A 16,357-nucleotide genomic window follows, 5' to 3' on the forward strand; every position below is an offset into this window, starting at 1 on the left:
CTGTACCTGGAGAGGTCATAGGATGGTGTCAAAACCAAAAGTTACTGAGTACCTCTTTTGGGAGTTTCCTTACTGTTACCACAATGTTTTTCTTCATGTTCACGGGAAAATAAAAGAATAAACTTGTCAGAGTTAGCAACAGTAACTAAGGTGGTGGGGCTTAGTGAAGGGTCAATTCACAGCACATATTGACGGGTACACTTCAGAGGAGGCTGGTGGATCTAAGGAGGATTGGCTCATTGTAATGGCTGGAATAGAATCACTGGAATGGTATCAAACACACACTGTATGTTTAACTCGGTTCCATGTATTCCAGTCCAGCCATTACAATGAGCCTGTCCTCCAATAGGTCCTCCCACCAGCCTCCTATGGTACACGTTCTGCTTTTACTTCCTGCTTGGCTCCAATGACTACACTCAAATGATGTATATAAACGCTGGATTGCTGATGATATGTATTGGCCAATGAGAGTCTTTGAAGCCATCGGTCGGCCATATTGGAACTCCCCAGAAGGAGCAGTCATCCAAAGGAATGAACGGAATTCCACAGTATTTCAATAAAATGTTTCAAGGACAAATTTACATGTATTGAAGTATTTTTTGCTGTTGTAGTCGGGACAGTATCTTTAGTCATCTCTAACAATGATATTTTAAGGGAAATGTTTAAATGTATTTTTAATTTTGTATTTTAATATTTAGCTCACATAATATAGTTTTAAAGTATACCTTAATCCTTCTCACCCCCCTTAAAAGATTTCGATGCACTATTGTAAAGTGGCTGTTCCACTGGATGTCATAAGGTGAATGCACCAATTTGTAAGTCGCTCTGGATAAGAGCGTCTGCTAAATGACTTAAATGTAAAATGTAAATGTAAATGTAAACATTTTTTTTGCATCAACCGATGTCACAAAGTGCTGTACAGAAACCCAGCCTAAAACCCCAAACAGCAAGCAATGCAGATGTAGAAGCATGGCGACTTTGAAAAACTCCCATGAAAAGCCAAAAAACCTTGGAAGAAACCTAGAGAGGAGCCAGGCTCTGAGGGGTGGCCAGTTCCTCTTCCAGCTATGCCGGGTTAAGGTATCTGTAATAGAATAAAGTGATAAAACGTAAATGTAGACATAAAAAAATGCATTTCTATAGCTTCCATGATAGTTTTACAACAGTGAGGGATTACCAAGATGGTTGCACGGTGGCTTCAAACCACCCCAAAATAGTAATCTAGTGCATTTATAAATCGTTGGTTAACTCAACGTCCACTTATAATGCCATCGTTTACATGAATGGCGACTCCCTTTCTATTCATTCTGTTTCAATGACTCACTCAGTGACAGCACCTGGGGCGCAGTGAGCACTGTGAGTGAGGTGCTGAAATATTCATGTTCCCAAGGCATAGAAGTTGGTGGAATTTAAAGGAAAGTCTACTCAAATGTGATGTTGTCCTCGTGTTTCTTTGCTATGTGAAGGTTAAAAACAGGGCCGCAATTCAACACATATTGCCATGGGGCAGATAGAAAATGTTGCTGTTTTAAAGCTAATTTCCTGCAAATCAACACATTTTGCCATGAGGCTTAGAGAAAAAGTTGCATTTTAAAAACGAATTTGCTGCTATTCTAAACATTTTGCCATGGCTTATCACGTGCCTGGGCACTACGGGGGGAGGGCTAAGACTAAAATACATCCACAGATCACTGACTCTATTTAATGTCTCAGCTAAGACTAAACTACATCCACAGATCACTGACTCTATATATGTCTCAGCTAAGACTAAACTACATCCACAGATCACTGACTCTATATATGTCTCAGCTAAAACTAAACTACATCCACAGATCACTGACCCTATATAATGTCTCAGCTAAGACTAAACTACATCCACAGATAACTGACTCTATATAATGTCTCAACTAAGACTAAACTACATCCACAGATCACTGACTCTATATAATGTCTCAGCTAAGACTAAAATACATCCACAGATCACTGACTCTATATAATGTCTCAGCTAAGACTAAAATACATCCACAGATCACTGACTCTATATAATGCCTTAGCTAAGACTAAACTACATCTACATGATGTGATAGAGACAGGGTGAAAGGTGAAGGAGAGAGAAGGAGAGAGAGAAAAAGAGGGAATGGAGAGAGGCTTTTCAATTATTGTTTAGACTAGATTGGGAGAAACCAAAACAACTTTAGTTTGTACAATAATAACAACATACATGAAAACAATATGACGAAGCCAAGGTCGTAGGTTCAACAACCGTACCGGGCCAAGGTCGTAGGTTCAACAACCGTACCGGGCCAATGGAACTTGGCTCTGCTGTGTCTGGTGAACCAGGGATCTGTCCACTTCCCAGCTGTCATCAGTATCAGGGTCTATGTAACGGTTAGCTCTCTGGACATTGAATACACTGATCTCATTTTATTGGTCACATTATATATTATTATATATTATTATTATTATTATTGTTATTATTATTATTATTATTATTATATATTATTATTATATTATATTATTATTATTATTATTATTATTATTATTATTATTATATTATAAATGCTGAATACAACAGGTGTAGACATCACAGTGAAATGCTTACTTACAGGTAAGAAAAGATTTACCAAATATTTTTTTTATTAACACAATAAAATAACAATATTTAGGCTATATACAGGTGGTACCGGTAACAAGTCAATGTGTAGAGGGTACAAGTTAGTCGAGGTAATTGAGGTAATATGTACCTTTAGCTAGAACCTGCTTGGCTTTTGCAGTAAAATAGTAGCCCATCGTCCTATCAACACGCTCAAACAGAGGATGGCGATAAACAGTTCCTGCTATGGGGTCAGCGATGCCTGAGGCAAGGGAAGCAAACCAGTTCCTGCTATGGAGTCAGCGATGCCTGAGGCGAGGGAAGCAAACCAGTTCCTGCTATGGAGTCAGCGATGCCTGAGGCGAGGGAAGCAAACCAGTTCCTGCTATGGAGTCAGCGATGCCTGAGGCGAGGGAAGCAAACCAGCTCCTGCTATGGAGTCAGCGATGCCTGAGGCGAGGGAAGCAAACCAGTTCCTGCTATGGAGTCAGCGATGCCTGAGGCGAGGGAAGCAAACCAGTTCCTGCTATGGAGTCAGCGATGCCTGAGGCGAGGGAAGCAAACCAGTTCCTGCTATGGAGTCAGCGATGCCTGAGGCGAGGGAAGCAAACCAGCTCCTGCTATGGAGTCAGCGATGCCTGAGGCGAGGGAAGCAAACCAGCTCCTGCTATGGAGTCAGCGATGCCTAAGGCGAGGGAAGCAAACCAGTTCCTGCTATGGAGTCAGCGATGCCTGAGGCGAGGGCAAATTAAGGCAAATTAATTGACATGGTAGGATCGTCCAAGATTTAAACTCGGATTGTAGGATTCAGAGTCCTGAGTGATAACCTTTACAGCATAGAACCCTGTACTCAATACTCTGTGACGGGTTCAGATTTTACTGTCCTTGGTTCACCGGAAAAACAGATCAAATATTTTCTGGCCAGAAACGGTATCAACTGGGCTACCCTACCATGCATCCACTTGGAAATCCATATATTTCCAACACGAATGATGTGATGAGTGTGAACAAAATATGAAACATTGTCAGTTCTTTGTGGGGCAGCAAGTTTTCAATTAAAAAAGTTACCAGGGACTCATTTACCGTATTCTAACCATTCGTGCGTAACAAGAGTGCTTATCGACTCCCACCCACTTGTTTCTTTCACGCACAACTATTTTAAAGTTGACAGGGGAGGAGTGTGTCACTGCATAAACAAGGTAGGTCCTACCGAGATTTGAACTCGGATCGCAGGATTCAGAGTCCTGAGTGCTAACCATTACACCATAGAACCCCATACAGAGTAATTATTGTAGAGTTCCGATTTTCCTGTCATTTGTACACCGGATAAACAGCAGATTATGAGCTTATTGGTTGGCCATGTGAATAATTCAGCACAAAAAAACAGGAAGGTTCTACCGAGATTTGAACTCGGATCACTGGATTCAAAGTCCAGAGTGCTAACCATTACACCATAGAACCATATTCTAAATCAAAATGGAAATTGAAAAAAAAAAATCTGCGTTTAATTTGCAACAGCGGACTGTCGTTCCTTCACGTGTTGCAAATACTTTCAACTGACAACAATATTTGGACAGCTATATTCTAGTTCCACGAGGCAAATTAATTGACATGTTATGATCTTCCAAGATTTAAACTCGGATTGTAGGATTCAGAGACCTGAGTGATAACCTTTACAGCATAGAACCCTGTACTCAATACTCTGTGACGGGTTCAGATTTTACTGTCCTTGGTTCACCGGAAAAACAGATCAAATATTTTCTGGCCAGAAACGGTATCAACTGGGCTACCCTACCATGCATCCACTTGGAAATCCACATATTTCCAACACGAATGAAGTGATGAGTGTGAACAAAATATGAAACATTGTCAGTTCTTTGTGGGGCAGCAAGTTTTCAATTAAAAAAGTTACCAGGGACTCATTTACCGTATTCTAACCATTCGTGCGTAACAAGAGTGCTTATCGACTCCCACCCACTTGTTTCTTTCACGCACAACTATTTTAAAGTTGACAGGGGAGGAGTGTGTCACTGCATAAACAAGGTAGGTCCTACCGAGATTTGAACTCGGATCGCAGGATTCAGAGTCCTGAGTGCTAACCATTACACCATAGAACCCCATACAGAGTAATTATTGTAGAGTTCCGATTTTCCTGTCATTTGTACACCGGATAAACAGCAGATTATGAGATTATTGGTTGGCCATGTGAATAATTCAGCACAAAAAAACAGGAAGGTTCTACCGAGATTTGAACTCGGATCACTGGATTCAAAGTCCAGAGTGCTAACCATTACACCATAGAACCATATTCTAAATCCAAATGGAAATTGAAAAAAAAATCTGCGTTTAATTTGCAACAGCGGACTGTCGTTCCTTCACGTGTTGCAAATACTTTCAACTGACAACAATATTTGGACAGCTATATTCTAGTTCCACGAGGCAAATTAATTGACATGTTATGATCTTCCAAGATTTAAACTCGGATTGTAGGATTCAGAGACCTGAGTGATAACCTTTACAGCACATATGTCAGAGTCAATACGGGCCACATCCGGCCCTGAGAAGGTTTTTTACGGCCCCTGGGATGATCTTGATTTATTATTAGAACTGGCCCGCAGACCGCAGCAACCGGCAGCCCGCAGATCTTTTACACGCACCAATACTACATTTCCCACAATGCAACGGTGACCCACCGAGCAGTAGGCTGCTTCATTTCAATATTTATTGGCACAGCAGTTGTCAGCATCACAGTAAAATTAACTTTCAGATACCCATCAAAAATGGCAAAACGGAAGGTGGACACTGAGAACCGGGGTTTCAAACAAGGTGGGAGTCGGAGTATTTGTTCACGGAGGTAGCTGGAAAACCTGTGTGTCTTCTGTGTGGAGAAAGTGTGGCGGTACTGAAAGAGTATAATCTGAGACGACATTATGAAACGAAACACGCGGACAACAACAAGAATATGGACATGGAACAAAGGCTACAAAAGGCAGAGGAATTAAAACGAGGCCTCAAATCTCGACAGGCTCTGTTCAAAAAAGCCAAATCACAAGGCCAGGCTGCTGTCAAGGCCAGTTTTATTTTGGCAGAAGAGATCGCTAAATCAGCCCGGCCATTTACGGAGGGGGATTTCATCAAAAACTGCATGATTAAAGTTTGTGACGAAGTTTGCCCAGAAAAAAGGCAACTCTTTTTAAATGTGAGTCTGAGCAGAAACACCATTGCCGAGAGAGTAGACCAGTTGTCCATCAATCTAAAAGAGCAGCTTGTGAAAAAGGGAAAAGATTTCATTGCATATTCCTTGGCTGTGGATGAGAGCACCGACATTTCTGACATTGCCCAGTTGTCAATTTTCATCCGCGGAGTGGACTCCAGCCTAAGCGTGACAGAGGAGTTTTTGGCTTTACGTCCTATGCATGGCACAACTACGGGGCATGATTTGTATGAAGAGGTGTCAAGATGTGTAAATGAGATGGAGCTGCCTTGGGAAAAACTCGTGGGTTTGACAACCGACGGAGCACCTGCGATGTGTGGACACAGGAGCAGACTGGTGTCGAAGATACGGGAAAAGATGCAAGAGGAAAACGCGACAGGTGAGCTGACAGCTTATCATTGTATCATACACCAGGAAGCGTTGTGCGGTAAAGCCTTGAAAATGGAGCATGTAATGAGCATCATCACGCGCACAGTTAACTTTATCAGAGCCAAAGGTTTGAATCACCGCCAGTTCAAGGCATTTCTGACGGAGTTAGAAACGGAGCATGGTGATTTGCCTTATCACACAGAGGTGCGATGGCTAAGCCAGGGAAAGGTGCTTCAAAGATGTTTCGAGCTTTGTGAGGAGATTTGTCTGTTCTTGGACAGCAAAGGGAAAGACACAACACAACTCCGAGACGAAATGTTTCTGTGTGAAATGGCTTTTCTGTGTGACATTACGAGTCATCTGAATGCAATGAACTTGCAGCTGCAGGGTCGGGATCGTGTCATCTCTGATATGTACAGTACAGTGAAGGCATTTAAAACCAAACTGACTCTGTGGGAGACGCAGATGCGGAAAGAAAATTTGAGCCACTTTCCCAGCTGCCAGACCATGAAAGAGAAGCTCTCTACCAGTGCGTTCCCGAGCGCACAGTTGGCTGATAAAATAGGTATGCTTGCCGCTGACTTTCGACGCCGATTTGCTGACTTTGAAGCACAAAAAAGCAGGTTGGAACTGCTCGGTAACCCATTTGCTGTTGACGTGGAAAGCTCACCACCAAACCTCCAAATGGAGTTGATTGACCTCCAATGCAATGATGCACTGAGGGCAAAATATGCGGCAGTGGGTGCTGCGGAGTTCGCCCGTTTCCTCCCCGACACAATGCCCCAGCTGCGCATCCAGGCTGCTCAAACGTTGTCTATGTTTGGCAGCACATACCTGTGTGAACAACTGTTTTCTTTGATGAACTTGAACAAAACATCACACAGAAGTCGACTTACTGCTGAACACCTCCACTCAATTCTGAGGATTTCCTCAGCTCAGAGCCTTACCCCGAACATTGATGAACTTGTGGAAAAGATGGGACACCACCAAGTATCACCCTCAACCTCAAACAAGTGAACATTACTGTGCAATCACATATTTAGAGTTTTTACTCAGTTCAAGTTTAAAAGTTAAAGTTTAATATTTGTTTTCACTGCATGTTACTTCTCCTTAAACAAAGTGTTGTTTTTGATTAATAGATTTTTGCACTTTATTTTATTGTATTTCAATAATTATATTTTAAAAATATTTCAGTTGAGTGGATGATAGAAAATTGCTATTATTGTTTTTTTCTTTGAAGTAAATTTAGCCCACTTTTGCTAAAATAGAAAATATAGGCTACTGATGGTGCCTTGAATACCGGTTTCTTTCATTTAATTTTCATGTTATGGGGATTTTTATATAAAGGAAATTTGTCTTTTGTGTCTGTTGAAAATTAAAGATTACTGACAGAGCCATAAGAAAATATTGCTTTATTTATCTGATCATATTGGAATATATTTGTTAGGTTTTCAGTAGGTTCAATTAGGTTCACTAGACTATATGCGTCATTTAAAAAATTTTCAATGAACATTCGAACAGTCCGGCCCTCGGCTTGTAGCTAAATTTTTCATTTGGCCCTCCGTCCATTTGACTTTGACACCCCTGCTTTACAGCATAGAACCCTGTACTCAATACTCTGTGACGGGTTCAGATTTTACTGTCCTTGGTTCACCGGAAAAACAGATCAAATATTTTCTGGCCAGAAACGGTATCAACTGGGCTACCCTACCATGCATCCACTTGGAAATCCACATATTTCCAACACGAATGAAGTGATGAGTGTGAACAAAATATGAAACATTGTCAGTTCTTTGTGGGGCAGCAAGTTTTCAATTAAAAAACATACCAGGGACTCATAGTATGCATTTACCGTAGGCTAACCATTTGTGCGTAAAGAGTGCTTATCGACTCCCACCTACTTGTGGTAGCCCAGTTGATACCGTTTCTGGCCAGAAAATATTTGATCTGTTTTTCCGGTGAACCAAGGACAGTAAAATCTGAACCCGTCACAGAGTATTGAGTACAGGGTTCTATGCTGTAAAGGTTATCACTCAGGACTCTGAATCCTACAATCCGAGTTTAAATCTTGGACGATCCTACCATGTCAATTAATTTGCCTCGTGGAACTAGAATATAGCTGTCCAAATATTGTTGTCAGTTGAAAGTATTTGCAACATGTGAAGGATTTGCAACACGTGAAGGAGCGACAGTCCGCTGTTGCAAATTAAACGCTGATTTTTTTTTTCAATTTCCATTTGGATTTAGAATATGGTTCTATGGTGTAATGTTTAGCACTCTGGACTTTGAATCCAGTGATCCGAGTTCAAATCACGGTAGAACATTCCTGTTTTTTTGTGCTGAATTATTCACATGGCCAACCAATAATCTCATAATCTGCTGTTTATCTAGTGTACAAATGACAGAAAAATCGGAACTCTACAATAATTACTCTGTATGAGGTAATATGGTGTAATGGTTAGCACTCATGACTCTGAATCCTGCGATCAGAGTTCAAATCTCGGTAGGACCTACCATGATTTTGCAGTGACACACTCCTCCCCTGTCAACTTTAAAATAGTTGTGCGTGAAAGAAACAAGTGGGTGGGAGTCGATAAGCACTCTTGTTACGCACAAATGGTTAGCCTACGGTAAATGCATACTATGAGTCCCTGGTATGTTTTTTAATTGAAAACTTGCTGCCCCACAAGAACTGACAATGTTTCATATTTTGTTCACACTCATCACTTCATTTGTGTTGGAAATATGTGGATTTCCAAGTGGATGCATGGTAGGGTAGCCCAGTTGATACCGTTTCTGGCCAGAAAATATTTGATCTGTTTTTCCTGTGAACCAAGGACAGTAAAATCTGAACCCGTCACAGAGTATTGAGTACAGGGTTCTATGCTGTAAAGGTTATCACTCAGGACTCTGAATCCTACAATCCGAGTTTAAATCTTGGACAATCCTACCATGTCAATTAATTTGCCTCGTGGAACGAGAATATAGCTGTCCAAATATTGTTGTCAGTTGAAAGTATTTGCAACACGTGAAGGAACGACAGTCCGCTGTTGCTAATTAAACGCAGATTTTTTTTTTCAATTTCCAGTTGGATTTAGAGTATGGTTCTATGGTGTAATGGTTAGCACTCTGGACTTTGAATCCAGTGATCTGAGTTCAAATCTCGGTAGAACCTTACTGTTTTTTTGTGCTGAATTATTCACATGGCCAACCTATAATCTCATTATCTGCTGTTTATCCGGTGTACAAATGACAGAAAATCAGAACTCTACAATAATGACTCTATATGGGGTTCTATGGTGTAATGGTTAGCACTCAGGACTCTGAATCCTCCAATCCGAGTTCAAATCTCAGTAGGACCTACCTTCTTTATGCAGTGACACACTCCTCCCCTGTCAATCCTACCATGTCAATTAATTTGCCTCGTGGAACTAGAATATAGCTGTCCAAATATTGTTGTCAGTTGAAAGTATTTGCAACACGTGAAGGAACGACAGTCCGCTGTTGCAAATTAAACGCAGATTTTTTTTTTTTTCAATTTCCATTTGGGTTTAGAATATGGTTCTATGGTCTAATGGTTAGCACTCTGGACTTTGAATCCAGTGATCCGAGTTCAAATCTCGGTAGAACCTTCCTGTTTTTTTGTGCTGAATTATTCACATGGCCAACCAATAATCTCATAATCTGCTGTTTATCCGGTGTACAAATGACAGGAATATCGGAACTCTACAATAATTACTCTGTATGAGGTTCTATGGTGTAATGGTTAGCACTCAGGACTCTGAATCCTGCGATCTGAGTTCAAATCTCCGTAGGACCTTCCATGATTTTGCAGTGACACACTCCTCCCCTGTCAACTTTAAAATAGTTGTGCGTGAAAGAAACAAGTGGGTGGGAGTCGATAAGCACTCTTGTTACGCACAAATGGTTAGCCTACGGTAAATGCATACTATTAGTCCCTGGTACGTTTTTTAATTGAAAACTTGCTGCCCCACAAAGAACTGACAATGTTTCATATTTTGTTCACACTCGTCACTTCATTCGTGTTGGAAATATGTGGATTTCCAAGTGGATGCATGGTAGGGTAGCCCAGTTGATACCGTTTCTGGCCAGAAAATATTTGATCTGTTTTTCCGGTGAACCAAGGACAGTAAAATCTGAACCCGTCACAGAGTATTGAGTACAGGGTTCTATGCTGTAAAGGTTATCACTCAGGACTCTGAATCCTACAATCCGAGTTTAAATCTTGGACGATCCTACCATGTCAATTAATTTGCCTCGTGGAACTAGAATATAGCTGTCCAAATATTGTTGTCAGTTGAAAGTATTTGCAACACGTGAAGGAACGACAGTCCGCTGTTGCAAATTAAACGCAGATTTTTTTTTTCAATTTCCATTTGGACTTATAATATGGTTCTATGGTGTTATGGTTAGCACTCTGGACTTTGAATCCAGTGATCCGAGTTCAAATCTCGGTAGAACCTTCCTGTTTTTTTGTGCTGAATTATTCACATGGCCAGCCAATAATCTCATAATCTGCTGTTTATCCGCTGTACTAAGGACAGAAAAATCGGAACTCTACAATAATTACTCTGTATGAGGTTCTATGGTGTAATGGTTAGCACTCAGGACTCTGAATCCTGTGATCCGAGTTCAAATCTCGGTAGGACCTTCCATGATTTTGCAGTGACACACTCCTCCCCTGTCAACTTTAAAATAGTTGTGCGTGAAAGAAACAAGTGGGTGGGAGTCGATAAGCACTCTTGTTACGCACAAATGGTTAGCCTACGGTAAATGCATACTATGAGTCCCTGGTATGTTTTTTAATTGAAAACTTGCTGCCCCACAAAGAACTGACAATGTTTCATATTTTGTTCAAACTCATCACATCATTCGTGTTGGAAATATGTGGATTTCCAAGTGGATGCATGGTAGGGTAGCCCAGTTGATACCGTTTCTGGCCAGAAAATATTTGATCTGTTTTTCCGGTGAACCAAGGACAGTAAAATCTGAACCCGTCACAGAGTATTGAGTACAGGGTTCTATGCTGTAAAGGTTATCACTCAGGACTCTGAATCCTACAATCCGAGTTTAAATCTTGGACGATCCTACCATGTCAATTAATTTGCCTCGTGGAACTAGAATATAGCTGTCCAAATATTGTTGTCCATTGAAAGTATTTGCAACACGTGAAGGAACGAGAGTCCGCTGTTGCAAATTAAACGCAGATTTTTTTTTTCAATTTCCATTTGGACTTATAATATAATAATAATATAATTACTCTGTATGAGGTTCTATGGTGTAATGGTTAGCACTCAGGACTCTGAATCCTGCGATCCGAGTTCAAATCTCGGTAGGACCTTCCATGATTTTGCAGTGACACACTCCTCCCCTGTCAACTTTAAAATAGTTGTGCGTGAAAGAAACAAGTGGGTGGGAGTCGATAAGCACTCTTGTTACGCACAAATGGTTAGCCTACGGTAAATGCATACTATGAGTCCATGGTATGTTTTTTAATTGAAAACTTGCTGCCCCACAAAGAACTGACAATGTTTCATATTTTGTTCACACTCGTCACTTCATTCGTGTTGGAAATATGTGGATTTCCAAGTGGATGCATGGTAGGGTAGCCCAGTTGATACCGTTTCTGGCCAGAAAATATTTGATATTTTTTTCCGGTGAACCAAGGACAGTAAAATCTGAACCCGTCACAGAGTATTGAGTTCTATGCTGTAAAGGTTATCACTCAGGACTCTGAATCCTACAATCCGAGTTTAAATCTTGGACGATCCTACCATGTCAATTAATTTGCCTCGTGGAACTAGAATATAGCTGTCCAAATATTGTTGTCAGTTGAAAGTATTTGCAACACGTGAAGGAACGACAGTCCGCTGTTGCAAATTAAACGCAGATTTTTTTTTTTCAATTTCCATTTGGACTTATAATATGGTTCTATGGTGTAATGGTTAGCACTCTGGACTTTGAATCCAGTGATCCGAGTTCAAATCTCGGTAGAACCTTCCTGTTTTTTTGTGCTGAATTATTCACATGGCCAACCAATAATCTCATAATCTGCTGTTTATCCGCTGTACTAAGGACAGGAAAATCGGAACTCTACAATAATTACTCTGTATGAGGTTCTATGGTGTAATGGTTAGCACTCAGGACTCTGAATCCTGCGATCCGAGTTCAAATCTCGGTAGGACCTTCCATGATTTTGCAGTGACACACTCCTCCCTGTCAACTTTAAAATAGTTGTGCGTGAAAGAAACAAGTGGGTGGGAGTCGATAAGCACTCTTGTTACGCACAAATGGTTAGCCTACGGTAAATGCATACTATTAGTCCCTGGTACATTTTTTAATTGAAAACTTGCTGCCCCACAAAGAACTGACAATGTTTCATATTTTGTTCACACTCGTCACTTCATTCGTGTTGGAAATATGTGGATTTCCAAGTGGATGCATGGTAGGGTAGCCCAGTTGATACCGTTTCTGGCCAGAAAATATTTGATCTTTTTTCCGGTGAACCAAGGACAGTAAAATCTGAACCCGTCACAGAGTATTGAAGGGTTCTATGCTGTAAAGGTTATCACTCAGGACTCTGAATCCTACAATCCGAGTTTAAATCTTGGACGATCCTACCATGTCAATTAATTTGCCTCGTGGAACTAGAATATAGCTGTCCAAATATTGTTGTCAGTTGAAAGTATTTGCAACACGTGAAGGAACGACAGTCCGCTGTTGCAAATTAAACGCAGATTTTTTTTTTTTTCAATTTCCATTTGGACTTATAATATGGTTCTATGGTGTAATGGTTAGCACTCTGGACTTTGAATCCAGTGATCCGAGTTCAAATCTCGGTAGAACCTTCCTGTTTTTTTGTGCTGAATTATTCACATGGCCAACCAATAATCTCATAATCTGCTGTTTATCCGCTGTACTAAGGACAGGAAAATCGGAACTCTACAATAATTACTCTGTATGAGGTTCTATGGTGTAATGGTTAGCACTCAGGACTCTGAATCCTGCGATCCGAGTTCAAATCTCGGTAGGACCTTCCATGATTTTGCAGTGACACACTCCTCCCCTGTCAACTTTAAAATAGTTGTGCGTGAAAGAAACAAGTGGGTGGGAGTCGATAAGCACTCTTGTTACGCACAAATGGTTAGCCTACGGTAAATGCATACTATTAGTCCCTGGTACGTTTTTTAATTGAAAACTTGCTGCCCCACAAAGAACTGACAATGTTTCATATTTTGTTCACACTCGTCACTTCATTCGTGTTGGAAATATGTGGATTTCCAAGTGGATGCATGGTAGGGTAGCCCAGTTGATACCGTTTCTGGCCAGAAAATATTTGATCTGTTTTTCCGGTGAACCAAGGACAGTAAAATCTGAACCCGTCACAGAGTATTGAGTACAGGGTTCTATGCTGTAAAGGTTATCACTCAGGACTCTGAATCCTACAATCCGAGTTTAAATCTTGGACGATCCTACCATGTCAATTAATTTGCCTCGTGGAACTAGAATATAGCTGTCCAAATATTGTTGTCAGTTGAAAGTATTTGCAACACGTGAAGGAACGAGAGTCCGCTGTTGCAAATTAAACGCAGATTTTTTTTTCAATTTCCATTTGGACTTATAATATAATAATAATATAATTACTCTGTATGAGGTTCTATGGTGTAATGGTTAGCACTCAGGACTCTGAATCCTGCGATCCGAGTTCAAATCTCGGTAGGACCTTCCATGATTTTGCAGTGACACACTCCTCCCCTGTCAACTTTAAAATAGTTGTGCGTGAAAGAAACAAGTGGGTGGGAGTCGATAAGCACTCTTGTTACGCACAAATGGTTAGCCTACGGTAAATGCATACTATGAGTCCCTGGTATGTTTTTTAATTGAAAACTTGCTGCCCCACAAAGAACTGACAATGTTTCATATTTTGTTCACACTCGTCACTTCATTCGTGTTGGAAATATGTGGATTTCCAAGTGGATGCATGGTACGGTAGCCCAGTTGATACCGTTTCTGGCCAGAAAATATTTGATATTTTTTCCGGTGAACCAAGGACAGTAAAATCTGAACCCGTCACAGAGTATTGAGTTCTATGCTGTAAAGGTTATCACTCAGGACTCTGAATCCTACAATCCGAGTTTAAATCTTGGACGATCCTACCATGTCAATTAATTTGCCTCGTGGAACTAGAATATAGCTGTCCAAATATTGTTGTCAGTTGAAAGTATTTGCAACACGTGAAGGAACGAGAGTCCGCTGTTGCAAATTAAACGCAGATTTTTTTTTTCAATTTCCATTTGGACTTATAATATGGTTCTATGGTGTAATGGTTAGCACTCTGGACTTTGAATCCAGTGATCCGAGTTCAAATCTCGGTAGAACCTTCCTGTTTTTTTGTGCTGAATTATTCACATGGCCAACCAATAATCTCATAATCTGCTGTTTATCCGCTGTACTAAGGACAGGAAAATCGGAACTCTACAATAATTACTCTGTATGAGGTTCTATGGTGTAATGGTTAGCACTCAGGACTCTGAATCCTGCGATCCGAGTTCAAATCTCGGTAGGACCTTCCATGATTTTGCAGTGACACACTCCTCCCCTGTCAACTTTAAAATAGTTGTGCGTGAAAGAAACAAGTGGGTGGGAGTCGATAAGCACTCTTGTTACGCACAAATGGTAGCCTACGGTAAATGCATACTATGAGTCCCTGGTATGTTTTTTAATTGAAAACTTGCTGCCCCACAAAGAACTGACAATGTTTCATATTTTGTTCACACTCGTCACTTCATTCGTGTTGGAAATATGTGGATTTCCAAGTGGATGCATGGTACGGTAGCCCAGTTGATACCGTTTCTGGCCAGAAAATATTTGATATTTTTTTCCGGTGAACCAAGGACAGTAAAATCTGAACCCGTCACAGAGTATTGAGTTCTATGCTGTAAAGGTTATCACTCAGGACTCTGAATCCTACAATCCGAGTTTAAATCTTGGACGATCCTACCATGTCAATTAATTTGCCTCGTGGAACTAGAATATAGCTGTCCAAATATTGTTGTCAGTTGAAAGTATTTGCAACACGTGAAGGAACGACAGTCCGCTGTTGCAAATTAAACGCAGATTTTTTTTTTCAATTTCCATTTGGACTTATAATATGGTTCTATGGTGTAATGGTTAGCACTCTGGACTTTGAATCCAGTGATCCGAGTTCAAATCTCGGTAGAACCTTCCTGTTTTTTTGTGCTGAATTATTCACATGGCCAACCAATAATCTCATAATCTGCTGTTTATCCGCTGTACTAAGGACAGGAAAATCGGAACTCTACAATAATTACTCTGTATGAGGTTCTATGGTGTAATGGTTAGCACTCAGGACTCTGAATCCTGCGATCCGAGTTCAAATCTCGGTAGGACCTTCCATGATTTTGCAGTGACACACTCCTCCCCTGTCAACTTTAAAATAGTTGTGCGTGAAAGAAACAAGTGGGTGGGAGTCGATAAGCACTCTTGTTACGCACAAATGGTTAGCCTACGGTAAATGCATACTATGAGTCCCTGGTATGTTTTTTAATTGAAAACTTGCTGCCCCACAAAGAACTGACAATGTTTCATATTTTGTTCACACTCGTCACTTCATTCGTGTTGGAAATATGTGGATTTCCAAGTGGATGCATGGTAGGGTAGCCCAGTTGATACCGTTTCTGGCCAGAAAATATTTGATATTTTTTTCCGGTGAACCAAGGACAGTAAAATCTGAACCCGTCACAGAGTATTGAGTTCTATGCTGTAAAGGTTATCACTCAGGACTCTGAATCCTACAATCCGAGTTTAAATCTTGGACGATCCTACCATGTCAATTAATTTGCCTCGTGGAACTAGAATATAGCTGTCCAAATATTGTTGTCAGTTGAAAGTATTTGCAACACGTGAAGGAACGACAGTCCGCTGTTGCAAATTAAACGCAGAGATTTTTTTTTTCAATTTCCATTTGGACTTATAATATGGTTCTATGGTGTAATGGTTAGCACTCTGGACTTTGAATCCAGTGATCCGAGTTCAAATCTCGGTAGAACCTTCCTGTTTTTTTGTGCTGAATTATTCACATGGCCAACCAATAATCTCATAATCTGCTGTTTATCCGCTGTACTAAGGACAGGAAAATC

At 40.6% G+C, this 16,357-nt stretch overlaps 20 non-coding genes across 20 annotated transcripts; 16 read left to right on the forward strand and 4 right to left on the reverse strand.

Moving 5' to 3' along the window:
* Window positions 1-3,794: 3,794 nt before the first annotated feature.
* On the reverse strand, window positions 3,795-3,866 carry trnaq-cug. The gene has a single exon. It is a non-coding gene; the product is annotated as a tRNA-Gln (tRNA).
* Window positions 3,867-3,982: 116 nt separating this feature from the next.
* Window positions 3,983-4,054, reverse strand: trnaq-uug. The gene has a single exon. It is a non-coding gene; the product is annotated as a tRNA-Gln (tRNA).
* A 584-nt stretch (window positions 4,055-4,638) lies between these two features.
* Window positions 4,639-4,710, reverse strand: trnaq-cug. Its single transcript has one exon. It is a non-coding gene; the product is annotated as a tRNA-Gln (tRNA).
* Window positions 4,711-4,826: 116 nt separating this feature from the next.
* trnaq-uug lies at window positions 4,827-4,898 on the reverse strand. The gene has a single exon. It is a non-coding gene; the product is annotated as a tRNA-Gln (tRNA).
* A 4,381-nt stretch (window positions 4,899-9,279) lies between these two features.
* trnaq-uug lies at window positions 9,280-9,351 on the forward strand. Its single transcript has one exon. It is a non-coding gene; the product is annotated as a tRNA-Gln (tRNA).
* Window positions 9,352-9,736: 385 nt separating this feature from the next.
* trnaq-uug lies at window positions 9,737-9,808 on the forward strand. Its single transcript has one exon. It is a non-coding gene; the product is annotated as a tRNA-Gln (tRNA).
* A 116-nt stretch (window positions 9,809-9,924) lies between these two features.
* trnaq-cug lies at window positions 9,925-9,996 on the forward strand. Its single transcript has one exon. It is a non-coding gene; the product is annotated as a tRNA-Gln (tRNA).
* Window positions 9,997-10,588: 592 nt separating this feature from the next.
* trnaq-uug lies at window positions 10,589-10,660 on the forward strand. The gene has a single exon. It is a non-coding gene; the product is annotated as a tRNA-Gln (tRNA).
* Window positions 10,661-10,776: 116 nt separating this feature from the next.
* On the forward strand, window positions 10,777-10,848 carry trnaq-cug. The gene has a single exon. It is a non-coding gene; the product is annotated as a tRNA-Gln (tRNA).
* A 618-nt stretch (window positions 10,849-11,466) lies between these two features.
* Window positions 11,467-11,538, forward strand: trnaq-cug. The gene has a single exon. It is a non-coding gene; the product is annotated as a tRNA-Gln (tRNA).
* Window positions 11,539-12,124: 586 nt separating this feature from the next.
* trnaq-uug lies at window positions 12,125-12,196 on the forward strand. Its single transcript has one exon. It is a non-coding gene; the product is annotated as a tRNA-Gln (tRNA).
* A 116-nt stretch (window positions 12,197-12,312) lies between these two features.
* trnaq-cug lies at window positions 12,313-12,384 on the forward strand. Its single transcript has one exon. It is a non-coding gene; the product is annotated as a tRNA-Gln (tRNA).
* A 589-nt stretch (window positions 12,385-12,973) lies between these two features.
* On the forward strand, window positions 12,974-13,045 carry trnaq-uug. Its single transcript has one exon. It is a non-coding gene; the product is annotated as a tRNA-Gln (tRNA).
* Window positions 13,046-13,161: 116 nt separating this feature from the next.
* Window positions 13,162-13,233, forward strand: trnaq-cug. The gene has a single exon. It is a non-coding gene; the product is annotated as a tRNA-Gln (tRNA).
* Window positions 13,234-13,850: 617 nt separating this feature from the next.
* trnaq-cug lies at window positions 13,851-13,922 on the forward strand. The gene has a single exon. It is a non-coding gene; the product is annotated as a tRNA-Gln (tRNA).
* Window positions 13,923-14,506: 584 nt separating this feature from the next.
* Window positions 14,507-14,578, forward strand: trnaq-uug. Its single transcript has one exon. It is a non-coding gene; the product is annotated as a tRNA-Gln (tRNA).
* A 116-nt stretch (window positions 14,579-14,694) lies between these two features.
* Window positions 14,695-14,766, forward strand: trnaq-cug. The gene has a single exon. It is a non-coding gene; the product is annotated as a tRNA-Gln (tRNA).
* A 584-nt stretch (window positions 14,767-15,350) lies between these two features.
* On the forward strand, window positions 15,351-15,422 carry trnaq-uug. Its single transcript has one exon. It is a non-coding gene; the product is annotated as a tRNA-Gln (tRNA).
* Window positions 15,423-15,538: 116 nt separating this feature from the next.
* trnaq-cug lies at window positions 15,539-15,610 on the forward strand. Its single transcript has one exon. It is a non-coding gene; the product is annotated as a tRNA-Gln (tRNA).
* A 587-nt stretch (window positions 15,611-16,197) lies between these two features.
* Window positions 16,198-16,269, forward strand: trnaq-uug. The gene has a single exon. It is a non-coding gene; the product is annotated as a tRNA-Gln (tRNA).
* The last annotated feature ends 88 nt before the right edge of the window (window positions 16,270-16,357 follow it).

The sequence above is a fragment of the Oncorhynchus gorbuscha genome, unplaced genomic scaffold (assembly GCF_021184085.1).
Source record: "Oncorhynchus gorbuscha isolate QuinsamMale2020 ecotype Even-year unplaced genomic scaffold, OgorEven_v1.0 Un_scaffold_2207, whole genome shotgun sequence".
In the NCBI taxonomy this organism is placed as follows: domain Eukaryota; kingdom Metazoa; phylum Chordata; class Actinopteri; order Salmoniformes; family Salmonidae; genus Oncorhynchus; species Oncorhynchus gorbuscha.